This window comes from Protopterus annectens, chromosome 8.part0, assembly GCF_019279795.1.
Source record: "Protopterus annectens isolate FY-2018-M chromosome 8.part0, PAN1.0, whole genome shotgun sequence".
NCBI classification, from domain to species: Eukaryota; Metazoa; Chordata; order Ceratodontiformes; family Protopteridae; genus Protopterus; species Protopterus annectens.
The window spans coordinates 1,370,917,489-1,370,932,316 of NC_056741.1; the positions used below are offsets into that span (position 1 = coordinate 1,370,917,489).

General features: G+C 43.6%; 1 protein-coding gene across 1 annotated transcript in view; it reads right to left on the reverse strand.

Annotated features, from left to right (window-relative positions):
- Nucleotides 1-14,828, reverse strand: part of DSCAML1 (DS cell adhesion molecule like 1) — a 1,743,400-nt gene that overhangs the window by 91,300 nt on the left and 1,637,272 nt on the right. The window lies entirely within an intron of this gene.

The window sequence follows — 14,828 nt, forward strand, 5'->3', positions numbered from 1 at the left end:
GATAGAATAGCAGGGTTTGCATTAGCATGAAGTTTCTGAAGGCTATGACATCTGAAATTCAAATGCTTTTCATTAATTTCTGAGTTCAATCCTCAATGAGTTGCCAATAATTTGCCAGAAAATCAAACTTTTAGGAGGAACAGAAAAAATACAAATCAAAAATCTGGACATTCTGTGAAAATGTGGGCAGTTGAGACGCATGGTGTTGTTGCTGTGTGTGTGCGTGAGTGTGTATGTGTGCTGCTGTGTGAGAGCAGAGAGAAGGTAGATGTGTGTGTGTGTGTGTGTGTGTGTGTGTGTGTGTGTGTGTGTGTGTGTGTGTGTGTGTGTGTGTGTGTGTGTATAGAGTCATAGGTGTGTACTAGGCTAATGGCCCTGGAGCCTTTACAAACCTAGCCCATAAAATTGCCCTGGGATTGTGCTGTCCGATGTTAGTTCCCAGTGCCTCTATCAAGTAGAGCCACTGGAGTGATCCCCGCGATGAACTTTCTAGTTCCCATCCACTCATCAAGATTTATCTTGAACAGGGCCAGTGAGGTGCTCTGCTTGACATGTATGGGAAGTCTATTCCAGAGCATGGGCAATCTCTGGGTTATGAACCTGTTCCTACACCAGGTTCTGTTGATTGTGGTAATGAGGTTGAGGTCTCTGGAGCGTGTGGTGCAGAGGAATTGGGATTTCTTTAGATGGAGCATTTCTAACAGAGCTGAGTCAGATATAGTTTTGTAAGTAAAGCTGAGATCGCCTCTTAGTTGACAATATGAGACAGAGAATAGCTGGAGTTTTTTTGAGTCTGTCCATGTAGGACATCTGATTAAGGCTTAGGATCCTCTTTGTGAGGTACTTTTCTGGCCTCTCCAGCTGTTGCAGGTGTCTAGTGAGGGATATGCCAAATGGGACATTATACTCTATGATTGGCCTAATGAGGGAAGAGTAGAGAGAAATGACGACCTCTTTCTTCCTGGATGCAAACCCTTTGGTAATGAGATGTGCCACATAGAAGGATTTTCTGACCAGAGTGGCAATGTGGTGGTCAAAGGAGAGGTTGCTGTCAACCTGTGTCCCCAGATCTCTTATAATGCCTTCAGTGTTCAGTGGGCTCCCATTGATGTGGTAATTAGTGGGAACTGAGTTTTTCCCAAAGGGAATGACGACGCATTTTTTGGCATTAAGCTTAAGGCCATGGTTTCAACACCAATCATTGGTCTCAGTGTGGCCTTTCTGTAGTATGTCTGTATCACTTGGGGAGTTAATAATGGCTCCCAGCTTACAGTCATCTCTGAACCTGGTCAGCCAGAGTCCCTTCATGTTAGCCTGGACTTCAGAGAATTAGATGTCAAACAGGAGAGGACCCAGGACTGATCCCTGTGGGACTCCATTCATGACTGGTCGGCAGTCTGACTTGGAGTCTGCTACTTTCTCACTGTGGATTCTATCTATGAGCCAATTTGCAACCCACCTAACGATATAGGGGTTGATGCCTAGTTTGGTGAGTTTATCAATAATTCCTTTGTGAGGAATGGTATCAAAGGCCTTGGCCAGATTGGGGTAGGCTGTATGAACTGCATTACCTACATCCACAGCTCTAGTAACTGGCTCAGAGAAGTCAACCAGGTTGAGCAGGCATGATCTACCTTTCACAAAACCACACTGCATGGGATCTAGAGTTTGGAGATTCCCTATAGCCTTGTTAATTAGGTCCATGATGATGCGCTCCATAGTCTTACATATCAGGCTCGTCAGGCTAATGGGGCACTAATTTCCAGGGTCTGTAGTTGCTCCTCCTTTATGGACAGGGATCACTGTAGCAGTGCGCCATTCTGTAGGGACAAAGTCTGAGGTGAGGCTGTGAGTGAACATGGCACACAGATGTGGTGCCAGTTCACTTTGTAATTTATGTAGAACACAGCCATGGATGCTGTCGGGTCCAATGGATGCTGTATTCTTGGCCTTGGACAATGCAGCTTTAACCTGTGCTGCAGTATTGCTGGGTGCCCAGCATTCTTTTGGTATTGAGATTGATCTTTTGGGGGGGGGGGTGTAAAGTTGGCACTGAATCTGTCAGCCAGTATGTTGGCAATTGGCTCAGTATAGGAGGTACCATTGTGCAGTAACTCAGAGCAAATCTGGGTACTGCCTTGGAGATTCTTGATATAACTACTAGAAGTCTTTGTGGTTGTTTTTAGTGTCTGCTGCAATTCTGCCTTCATAGCTGGCTTTGGAGGTTTTGATGACAGATCTCAACATTTTGTTGAGGCTAATAAGGGAATTTTTCCAGTCCTGGGACTTCATCTTTTTCTGCAACAGTTTCTTTCTTCTGTTGTAGAGTTTACTAATGGCAGGGGACCACCAGGTTGGCTTCCTTTTTTTGGAGGAGAGCATCTTGGTTCTGTTGGGTATGGCTAGTTGCATGCATTTATGTACGTGTTCGTACAGTGTATTGGTGTATGATTCTGCAGTCATGCATCTATTTTCCATTGGCATGGGTGCTGTGAAGTCAGCCACCTCTGTTTTTAGACGTCCAAAGTCAGCTTTGGAGAAGGTTTTCATGGGGGATAACTTTATGGGGAGCATGGGTGAGATGTGCATTTCCATGGTGATTAGTTTGTGGCTGGATCTAACCAGGGAGGAAATGGTTTACAGCAATGTTTGCCCATGTTAGTAATAACCAGGTCAAGGATGTTGCTTCCTCTAGTGGGGGTAAGAATGAACTGGTCCAGAGCATTGGAATTTATGAATTCCAGGAAGCGTTGGGCCAGTGCACAGGTGCATGAGTAGTTTTCCCAGTTGATGGAGGGGTAGTTGAAGTCACTTAGTATGAGAGTGTTGGGTTGGATCTTAATAGTTTCCAGGGTGCTTAGGAATGTGGAGCAAGAGTCTTGGGACATGGCTGGGGACCTATAGCAGTCTACAACCTGAATCGCTGTCTTACCCAATGTTAGTTGTACCTGGAGTATCTCAGATGCGTTATGCTGGGCTACTAGTCTGGAGGTGTGCATATACTTTATGAATATGGAGACCCCACCGCCTTTGGAGCTTCGGTTCATGTTCTGGGGCCGAAAGGTGTGGAATGAATTATGGCCTGGTAGCACAGGAGTGCTTTCTGCTACTTTAAACTAGGTCTCCGTTACAGCACAAATGTCGATGTTATCCATCTTAAGGAGTGCTTTGAGTGAGTGCATCTTGAGATTTAGACTTCTAGCACTGAGCAGCATGACTCTCAAATTGCATTTACTTATAGCGCTATGGTGGTAATTTGATCTTTGGAACACCGCCTCAAAAACACACTATAGGGGTGGCAAGAGCCTTAGCCAGTACCTAGAAACCCAGGGGTGATAGATGCAGGCCATCTCTGGCAAAGCATCGAGGTCTGTCAATCATGTCATCCCAGTCAGATACTGGGTCCCCTTAGAATGACAAGAGAAACTTACCAATTGTTGAAGTCAATCATTTACTGTTTGTACTGCGATATCATTATGGGCGATTGTAGGATGCTGCTCAGGGGTAGGATGATGCCTGCCTGGGACACATAATCTGAGAGCTCCACCATGTCTCTTTCATGTAGTTCAGGGAGGTGCGTCTCAGGTCATTCACACCCACATGGACAATGACAGAGTCGTACTTGTTGTGGAGTGACCTGAGTGCGCGTGTGTGTCGGATTCTGGCAACTGATAGACAGCTGACTGTTACCTTCTCTTTATTCAACCTAGTGAGTGGGACCATCAGTGTGTCTCACTATTGAGTCATCTATGATTATTGTATTGGGCAAGCTGTTTTGCCTTAGGGGCGTAGGTTGAGGGGCACACTGTGTAGGTGAGCTATGTGTCTTGTGGTTTGTGCTGTGTTGTGGTGGTTGAGTGCATTTCTGCCTTGGAGGTCTCTGCTGTTTGGGTAGATTTCTACTGAAAGCCTCTGTGAAGGTTGGTGTGTGGTTTGTGTTTTTATGTGAGGGCTGTGATGATGGGTGTTCTGGAGGGCTATTTGTTCCATGTGGTGTGCTGCAGGTGTTGACCTTCTCCTCTTGACCATCTATTCCGGTCTTGGCTGGAGAGTGCATGGCTTCCAATTTGGAGATATAAGCGCATCTCTCACAAGTCTGAGTGTTGGGAGGTAAGAGGAGAGGGTTGTCTGTGTACATGAGGCAGTTACTAGACTGCCTCAGAATGCCCAAGTTCACGAGGTTAATAGGAGAAAGCACAGGAAACTGACCTTTAGACATGCCAGGAGGGATGGTCATCATTAATAAGTACTGGAGCTGCTTCCTTATAGGACGTCTAGTGCTGATAGCACTTATGTGTGCTACAATAATTGCGACACAAAGCCTGATGAAGTGCTAAGTAAATAAGCTAATTAAAGTGTGTGTGTGCGTGTGTGTGTGTGTGTGTGTGTGTGTGTGTGTGTGTGTGTATATATATATATATATATATATATATATATATATATATATAATTTAAACTAATGGTTCTGTTCACTTCTGTATGAGAGAGAAAGTGTGTGTGTGTGTGTGTTGTGTGAGAGAGAAGATGTAAATGTGTGTGTGCGTGTGTGTGTGTGTGTGTGTGTGTGTGTGTGTGTGTGTGTGTGTGTGTGTGTGTGTGCGCGTGCATGCGTGTGGAATTTAAACTAGTCATTCATTGCTGTATCAAAGAAAAGTTGTGTGTGTGTGTTGCTATATGACAAAGTAGTGTGTGTGTGTTCATGTGTTTAATGTACCTCTCAACTGTCCAGATTTAGCCTCACAGTTTTGGTCTGTCTCATAAAATCTGTGTTTTTTCTGTCAAATCAGGGAGGATTGAAGTCACTAAATAATGGCATATATATCAGACTTCATATCTTTCAGAAAATACACACTAACACAAATCCTGTTATGCTAGCAACTTTCAAGTTGCAGAATGCCCTGGCTTTTGCCTCATATTTTTGGCCTATTCTGCAACATTTGTGGTTTTCTGGTAAATCACTGAGGATTGAAATAACTAAATAATGTCATGCATTTGAGTTTCAGACTTCATTTCTTTCAGAAAATGCACGCAAAGACCAATGCTGCTATTTTAGCAAAGTCTATAAGTGCAATATTTAAAATCCGTCCATATTTCTGGACCTTTGTGTTTGTTCTTATACTAAGAGGTTGAGAGGTATGGAGGGATGCTATTTAATGCCCACTAAGGGGGGGGGGCAGGTTAGTTAATTAACTTGACCAGGCTTGACCCTGTAATTTGGTTACAGCATAAAAGAACTTGAAGCCTCTACATCAACTACCAGACTGCTGAAGGAATTGTGAGCTTCACTGAAGACAAGAGTCTGAATCCTCTACACCAGTGGTCCCCAACCACCGGACCATGGACCAGTACCGGGAAGTCAGATAAGTGAATGCCTGTATGAGTGTGTTTATGTGTCTGCGTGTGTGAGTGAATGCGTGCATGAAAGCAAAATAATGTATGTGTGTGTGTGTGTGTGTGTGTGTGTGTGTGTGTGTGTGTGTGTGTGTGTGTGTGTGTGTGTGTGTGTGTCTGAGAGAGCGATGTGTGAATGAATGCAGGTATGAATGAGGATGTGACTGTGTGTGTGTATGTGTGAGAGCGGGAGAGTGAGAGTGATGTATGAATGAATGCATAAGTGGATGCGTGGCGTGCGGGTGTGACACACAGTGAGAGCGATGTATGAATGAATGCAAAAGTGGGTGTGTGGCATGTGGGTGTGACAGACAGAGCGATGTGTGAATGAATGCAGGTATGAATGAGGAAGTGACTGAGTGTGAGATCGGGAGAGTGAGAGCGATGTGTGAGTGAATGCAGGTATGAATGAGGGAGTGACTGTGTGTGAGAGATCGGAAAAGAGTAAGAGAGATGTCTGTGAGTGAATGCATGTATGAATGCAAAAGAGACTCTGTGTGTGTGTGTGTGTGTGTGTGTGTGTGTGTGTGTGTGTGTGTGTGTGTGTGTGTGTGTGTCTGTGGTATGGACGAAAGGTAAACAAACCTCATTGCTGCTGCCTCCAGCGATCACTCTCACTCTTCACTCTCTCTCTCTCTCTCCCTCCCCCTCTCTCTCTGTCACACACACACACACACACACACACACACACACACACACACACACACACACACACACACACACACACACACACCATACCTCTCAACCTCTTAATAGTGCAAAAAATCTGGACAAAGCCTAACAAAATGGGGGTATAAATAGGGATGGATTTTAAATATTGCTCTTATAACCATAGAAAGTTGCTAGAATAATAGGATTTGTCTTATGCATTTTTCTGAAGGATATGAGGTCTGAAATACAAACGTCTATCATTATTTAATGACTTCAGTCCTCAGATCATCCCAGTGATTTGCCAGAAAATCACAAAGGTTATGAGGATCAGACCAAAACTCAGAGGGAAAAATCTGGTAATTCTGCGAAAATCTGTACAGTTGAGAGGTATGAATACCTCTCAGCCTCTTACTTTGATCAAAAAATCTGGACAAAGCCAAAAATAATGAGGGGACAAAGGCCCAAAATAGGGACCCTTTTAAGTACTGCTCTTACAAACTTCGAAAGTTGATAGAAATACAGGTTTTGCATTAGCATGAATTTTCTGAAGGGTATGAAATATGAAACTCAACTGTCTGTCATTATTTTCTGACTTCAGCCTCAATGATCTGCCAGTGATTTGCCAGAAAACAATAATTTTATGAGAAAAAGACCAAAAATATGAGGCAAACATCTGGACATTCTGTGAAAATCTGCACAGTTGAGAGGTATGCTGGACAGAGCCAAATAACAGGGACAGATTTTAAATACTGCTCTTATAAACATAAAATCAATAAGGCTGCCATTAGGTTTTCTTACCTCTCAACCATAGTAGATCAATGTTATGCTGTTAAGCAGAATGTACACTTTTTCTTGGTAATTATTGCCAACTGTCTTTTTATTGTACGTTGGAGCTTTTCTCCCTAGGTCTGACCTCCTCATTAAACAAATGACAAATAAATAAATATCTACTTTATTATGCGTGCTACGAAATGGCCGGTCCATGGAAAATTGTCTTACACTGATACCGGTCCTTAGTGCAAAAAAGGTTGGAGACCACTGCTCTACACAAACTACCAGACAGCTGACGGAATTATGAGTTTGAGTTTCAGTACATTTTTGGGGAATTATGAGTTTCATTGCATTTTCAAGGGATTATGAGTTTCAGTTCCTATTTTATGGAATTGTGAGTTTCAAGGGAAGAAAGTTTACTGTTGCTCATGCTAAGTCTGTTTTCAATGTGCAACTAACTGTTTTGTTTATCAAAAGGCAGTCACTGTTTGTATTGTAGAATCTAAAAGCAGTGTTAGTAGCATAACTGCTTTTGGTGCAAAAGGCTTGTGATTCTACTCCCACACCATGTAGATGGAGTGATGATATTGCAGTGCCCTTTTGATTGCTGATTATTTGGTTTATTTTAAGTGGGACAGGGGTTCTATACTCCTGAGTATGTCCTCCTTTGTATGACATGCCTAATAACTATGAAGTTTTTTTCAGTCATTCCCTATTGCAATATATCCAGTTTACCAATTTTTTTTAATGTAACACAGGCAATTAATTCTTCAAGGGCAGCAGGCACTAAATTTGTAGATGAAACACTGAAATGTAAAGTTGTTTGCCAGAAGCAACCTCTTCATTAGTTACAGATCTCTTTGAAGTGGACTTATTCAGATGACATTTACTTCTGCAAAGATTGTGCTTACTGAGTGACATTTGTGGATTATAATGACAGAAGTTTGAGTGGTCTTTTATGGTTGAAATTTTCTGAAATGGGTAGTTCTGTCATTATTGGTTCATACATTTTGTTTTATTGCTTATTAGAAGAATGTTCAAAACTACAAATTTAAAACATATTCTACCAAATGGTGCTGTATTATACAAGGAATATAATTTAATATAATCAGGAAGGTGAATCAAAGAACATATACATGTACGCATGGCTGTAAAAATGTGTGCAAGAAGCTTATGGTTTGAAAATAGCCAAAAGGTAAACAATCCTCCACTGGCCAGGCACATTTTCTTTGAATATGGGTTTTCATCCCATTTCAATGAAAGTGAGTTTCAAGGGTATAGAAGTTTACTGCTAATGCTAAGTCTGTTTTCATTATGAGACTGTATTATTTGTTAAGCAAATGACTATCAGTGTTTGCGCTATTTTTTTTTTGAATATCTATAATCACTGTAGAAGTAATTAAGAAAACAGCATGCACACTGACAGGTTTCAACAGTGTTTTTGGTAACTGGGGAGAAAAAAACAAGTAATGAAACAATGGAATGGTTCGGGAGGGGGCTGCACTTCCTTGTTTCATTCCAGCTTCTGATTGTTTATGGATTTCACTGTTATTTACTGCTAATTAATAACAGTCATATTGTTGAACATGATGGTACAGTTCTATGGAATATGGACTTCAACTGAAGTGACAGCAGCCCACCCAGGTACATTCTGGGCAGTCATTTATGAAGTAATAACAGTAAATGTAATAATGACAATGATGATGGTGATGACAAAATAAGACTTAATGCAGGCAAGAAAAAGTACAGTTGTGTACACTTACCATAAATGTAGATGTTCAAGTGTATTCACTGTTGCAATCATCACATTTGGGTTATCTGCCTGCAGGTAGCCCTCAGCTGGCCTGAATACCAGAGTCTTGGGATTTCTGCATCGGATGCTGTCACTTCTTCCATGACGTTAGGTCGTCAGGGGTATAAAACATGCAGTCGATGCCATTACATCAGTTTTTCTTGCCCCAGATGTCAGGTGCCCCCACAATGGGAAACAATTACATGGTATGGAACACCCCCAGCAAAAAGAAAATATACATGATATAAAGTATGCCAAACAAAAAAGATAGGTAAAAGTAAAGAGAAGTCAGGGGGCTGGAGGGAGGGTAACCAGGACTGCAACAGTGAATATACTTGAACATCTACATTTACAGTAAGTGTACACAACTGTTCTATGTTCTTCATGTTTCACTGTTGCAGTCACCACATTTGGGTTGATTCCAAAGCTAAGGAAGGGTGGAGGCAGTTAAGGGGCATTAGGGCTAGCAATGAGGCCCTGTAAGACAGCTGTGGCAAATCCAGCTCTGGATTTAGAAAATATAGGCAAGTGGTAATGCTTGGTGAAAGTATGTACAGAGCTCCAGGTTGCAGCTTCCAGGATGACCCTGGTACGGACTCCTCTGAGAAAAGCAGTAGATGTAGATGCAGCCCTGTTGGAATGTGTTCTTATCCCCGTGGGGTAGGTTTTCCATGGTGCTTGTAGCAGAAATGGATGCAATCTGCTATCCATTTGGAAATGGTTTGCTTTGAAATGGCCTTCCCCTCTGCCCCTGCAGCAAAGCTGACTAGCAGCTGGTCAGATTTTCTGAGAGGCTTCGTCTTGTCCAGATAGAATCTAAGCTGTCTGTGCACATCCAGGGAATGCAACATCCTTTCCCCTTTATTCTGAGGATTAGGGAAAAAGGTAGACAAATGAATGGACTGGTTCAGAGCCACACTAGATACCACCTTGGGCATAAATGATGGATTAGTCCTGAGGGAAACCCTGTCCACATGGAAGATAATGAAGAGTTCCACTGCCATAAGGGCCTGCAATTCAGACACTCTTCTTGCAGAAGTGATAGCTAGAAGTAAAGCTGTTTTCCAAGAAAGTAATTTCAACTCTTCTGTAGCAGCTGGTTCAAAGTTTCTTCAACACAAAGTTTAGGTCCCAGGCTGGAGTGGGAGCTCTCCTGGGGGGGGGGGGGTCTTAAATTTTTGGTCACTCTAAGAAATTGTTTTAGCAGTGGATGAAAGAAGAGGGTGGCTCAATATTGTAATGTGCTGATATGGCTGAGGCATGAATCTTAATTGACGAGAAAGATAGGCCCTTGTGGAGCATTTCTGTTAAATAATCTAGAATATGAGGTAAGCTGGGCACCGTTGTGCCCACCCCTTGAGAATGGCTCCAGGAACAGTATCTTTTCCACTTTTCTGAATAGGATTTTCTAGTACTAGGCCTCCTTGCCTCAAGAATGACATCCAGCACCTGCTTACTGAGGGTTGCTAGAGGTGATCTTAGGGCATTAGCCAGGCTGCAAGGTTCAGGGTTTGAAGCTGAGGGTGCAGAATCTGGCCCGCCTGCTGAGACAGCAGGGAAGGAGTCTGAGGCAGATGCCATGGTTGTAGCACTGTCAGATTGCGCAAATGGGGGTACTAGTGCTGGCGTGGCCAGTCCGGTGCAATCAGAATTGTCCTTGGCTTATTCTGTTTGATCTTTAGCAGGATCTTTGAGAGGAGAGGCAGAGAGGGGAAGGCATAAACTGAGAGGCCTTCCTAGGTAAACGACAGGGCATCCACTTTCCAAGCTTGACAGTGGGGAGTTCTGATGCAGTACTTTTGCAATTGGTGGTTCTGAGGGGAGGCAAACAGGTCTATCTCTGGAGTCCCCCATTTGTTCCTCAAGAGCTTGAATAATTTGGGTTCCAGTTTCCATTCATCTGGGTCCATGAGATTTATGCTTAAGTCGTCTGCCAGTGAATTTAGTTTGCCTGGCAGGAATTGAGCTTGTAGGTTCAATTGGTTGCTCAAGGCTGTGTTCCACAGAGCCATGGCTAGTCTGCAGAGTGGGTAGGAATGGGCTCCCCCCTGCTTGTTTAAGTACCACATAACTGTGGTGTTGTCTGTCTTTACCAGTAGTTGTTCTGGAAGAATAAGGTCTTTGAAGGCTGCCACAGCATTCTGTACAGCTAACATTTCTATTTGATTGATATGCAGGTGCATCTGTATTGGGTTCCATTTGCCCTGAATGCATTACCTTGCCATGTGAGCCCCCCATGCATAGTCTGATGAGTCTGTTGTTAGGGTTTGGACAGCAGGGGGTAGAGTGAAAGGGAGTCCCTTGTTGTGGTTGTAGGCCTCTGCCCACCAAAGGAACTCTGCCCTTAGGCAAGGGATGATAGGAATTATTGTTTCCAGGTCCTGAGAATGTTGACACCATAGACTTTTTAGATACCATTGACATTTCCTCATATGAAGTCTTGCATATGGAATTAACAGAATGCAAGAGGCGATGAACTTCAGGGCTTGCATTTTCCTTCCAGATAGCTAGGTTTTTGTGGCCAGTAGGTTGAAGTAGGTTGTCAAATAAACTTGTTTCTCTGGAGTGAGGAATGCCATCTGGGAAGTTGTGTTCAAGCTTGCTCCCAGGAATATAATTTGTTGGCAGGGTACTAGGTGTGATTTCTTCTCATTGATGGTGTACCCCAGTGAAGTCAGAAGTCTATTTACAAATGCCAGGTGCTGTAATAGTAAGTCCTGACTTTCAGCCTGAATCAGGCAATCATCCAAATATGGGAAAATCTGAATATTTCTCTGCCTGCAAAATGCAATGGCTGGACTAGGCACTTTGTGAATACCTTGGGCGCAGTAGATAAGCCAAAGGGAAGTGCAGAGAACTGATAGTGCATGGAGCCTGCCTTGAAGCATAGGTATTTCCGGCAAGACTCCCTTATTGGTATGTGCAAATAAGCTTCTTTTAAGTCTAGGGTTGCCACCCAGGCATCCTTGGCTAGCATAGGAAGAAGCTGTTGAAGAGTTAACATTTTGAATTTTGGAACCACCAGAAAGGTGTTGCGGATAGACAGGTCCAGGATAGGACGCCATGAGTTTTCTTTTCTGAGAACCAGGAACAGTCTTGAATAGAAACCTTGTTCCCTTTGTTCTGCTGGGACAGGTTGAATAGCCTTGATGCTGAGGAGAGAGGGAACTTGTTTTTGGGCCTCCACCCACTGGTTTGGGGGGAGGTCTGGCCATCCACATGGGGATGGGAGAGAGTGGAAGTGGAATCTGTATCCTAGGGAAACTATGTTTAAAACCCATTTGTCTTGGGTAATGAATTCCCAGTTTTTTGCATGCAGGGCAAGCTTTCCTCCTAAAGATGCAAGTAGTTGAGCAAGACTTGGAAGAGTTAATAAGTCATTGTGCAATTTCTCCATAGGGTGGTGGCTTACTACTCCCTGCTTTGGAAGCGGGAGCTCCCCACTGCTTAGATCTGTGCATAGCCTGAGACTGAAGTCTTGGTGGTCTGCTGGTCCTGGGTTTGGACTGAGAAGGCCTGGAAGGGACTGGAAAGGACCAGTTCTTTGAAGGCCAGTGCCTACTGAATCTAGGTGGCTGTACTTGTAAGAAATTTTTAACAGTTTGCATAGATTTAGCTTTTTCCTCCATTCTTTTGAGGACTTCTTCCGCTTTGTTGCCAAAAAGGCGGTCTTGGTTTAATGGTGCATCCAGTAATTTAGCCTTTACATGATCTGACATGTTTTGTTCCTTAAGCCAAGCATGCCTTCCTAAGTGCAGACCCAGTGACAGCAGCCCTGCAAGATGCTTCTAAAGCATCAAAACCACATTGCAAAGTATATTTACCAACGTGGTCAGCAGAATGCATCAACACTTGTAAATCTCTGAGTTCAGCACAGTCAGGAATCAACATAATTTTCTGTTTAAGTAGTCCCATAATATGTTGCTGATACTTTAACATATGGAACTGGCAATTTAAAGCCCTAATGGCCAGAGTACTAGAGGTATATACCTTCTTACCCCATCTGTCTAAAGCCCTAGAATCCCTGCCAGAAGAGGTAGGATTCTTGGCAGTAGTAGCCTTAATGCTTTTAGGTCCTTGGGAAATGGTCTCTGGATCTGCAGTAGGAGTCTTGTAGAGGAATTTGTGAGAGTCAGGTACTCTATAGTATCTGTCAGGTTTCCTGGGAGCTGGAGGCAAGTGTCTGGGGTAAGGCTGGATTCCAGGAAAACATCATCTAGAATCTCCAGAACAGGCGGGATAGCTAGAGGCCTGTGCTGAGGCAGGTTTAAGAATTCTCTAAGTCACTTTTTGGACTGTGAATAGTCCTGGCTTTCCCAGTGGAAATATTCCCTAAGGGTATGCAAGGTTTCACCAAAAGGAAAATCCTCTGGAGGGGAAGCAGAGGGAATGGAATCCTCTACATCAGAATCCTCATAAGTAGATAAGGGTAAATCCTGGTAGTTAGAAGGACTAGAGATATCAAATTCCTGATCAGAGGAATCAGAAGGAAAATCTGGGTCTCTTAGAGGGGGAAGGCTGGCTTCCCCTAATTAAGGTAATAAGGTCTTCAGCCATTCTAATCATTTGTTTTTGAGGAATATGGGCCTGAGAATGTGCTTTGGTTGGCGGTTTTCTAGGCGTAGTGAAAGCTTTAGGCCTGAGAAATTCAGTATTTTTAACTTGAAATGAAGTCATCGGTTTAATATGAAAATCCATAGGTCTAAATAGACCCTCAAAAGCCAGTGCCTACACAGCGGCTCCGGACCCATCCAAGGTAGAGACATCCGCAGGTTCCATAATCGAAGAAGCATCTTGCGGCATACTGGACTCCAAATGGGTTTCAGCAGAGGCCTGCGAATCTGCAGAAGCAGGTATCAGGGGCTGTGAAAGCACCTCACTGAATACTGGTGGACTGGCGACTAGCTTAACGAAAGCATTGTTGGCAGTTTTGGACCTATGCGGTCTGTCTCTGTCTTTATCCTTATGGTTTTTCAGAAGATCGGTAGTTGAATGGCTTAATGAAGCCATTTTGGAGTACGGAGATCGAGAACGAAAGTATTTAGCTACAAAAATAGCCTGACGACGAACAGTTCGGGCATTGAACAAGGCATAAAACTGACAACGAGGGACATTGTGATCTGGGCATAAACAGGTGATGCAGTAAGAATAAAAATCTCTATGAGGTATTTGCTTTCCACAGGCAAGACATTTATTTTTTTCTGACATCGGTTAAAGCAAGAAAAAAGGATCCCCAATGGGGTACTTATCTTTCTGAAGACTTCAGGTCTGAAACTCGAAAATGAAAATTTCAGGAGCCAGCTGACTGGCACTTGCGAACTGTTTCTGCTTCGGGCACCACACATGCAGCTGATGTAATGGCATCAGCTGCATGTTTTATGCCCCCTGACAACCTGACATCATGGAAAAAGCAACAGCATCCGACGCAGAAATCCCAAGACTCTGGTATTCAGGCTGGCTGAGGGCTACCTGCAGGCAGATAACCCAAATGTGATGACTGCAACAGTGAAACACGAAGATCATCTACAGTTGTGTACACTTACCATAATGTAGATGTTTGAGTATATTCACTGTTGCAGTCCTGACTCATGGAGATTTTCTGCTTTAGAAGCCCTTGGTCAGCCCGACTACCAGTGTAAAAAACGACATCCTACCTGAGCTGGTGGACGCCATACCCTGACGTCAGGATGGTTGGGTATAAAGAGAGCCAGACGATCTTTCTTGTCATCGAAGCCTGAAGCAGTTGTGAGTGCACTGGTCAGTCCGCACCGGAATAAGAAATTCTTCTAAAGCTAATTACCCCATTGGGGATGTCTTTCCTTATGTGTGACTCACGTCAGATAAAGTTAACAACTGTCTCCACTGTGGTAAACAAATCCCACACATACACTTTCATACCTTGGTGTCACTTGTTTAGGCCCAAACCAGAATGTCCCAAATTGCTATCTGTGCACCCTTTTCAATACTAGGACTATAAGGCATAGAGCTGAAATCTTGTCTAAGCACCTTAGTCAGCAATCCACTTCCCATCGCATGATGGCATCTGTCAGTCATCCCAAGGTTGAGCTCCCTAAGTGAAAGAAGGAAAAAAAGACCCAAACTGAGGGCATCACATGGCATCTCTTCTCTGTCCGCTAGTCCCCCAAGGCTCATTATCACAGAGGAAGGAGAGGTGCCATCGCAGCTCCCTTCTGTAAGTGAGGTGGTGGAGCAGGCCTCTGTTG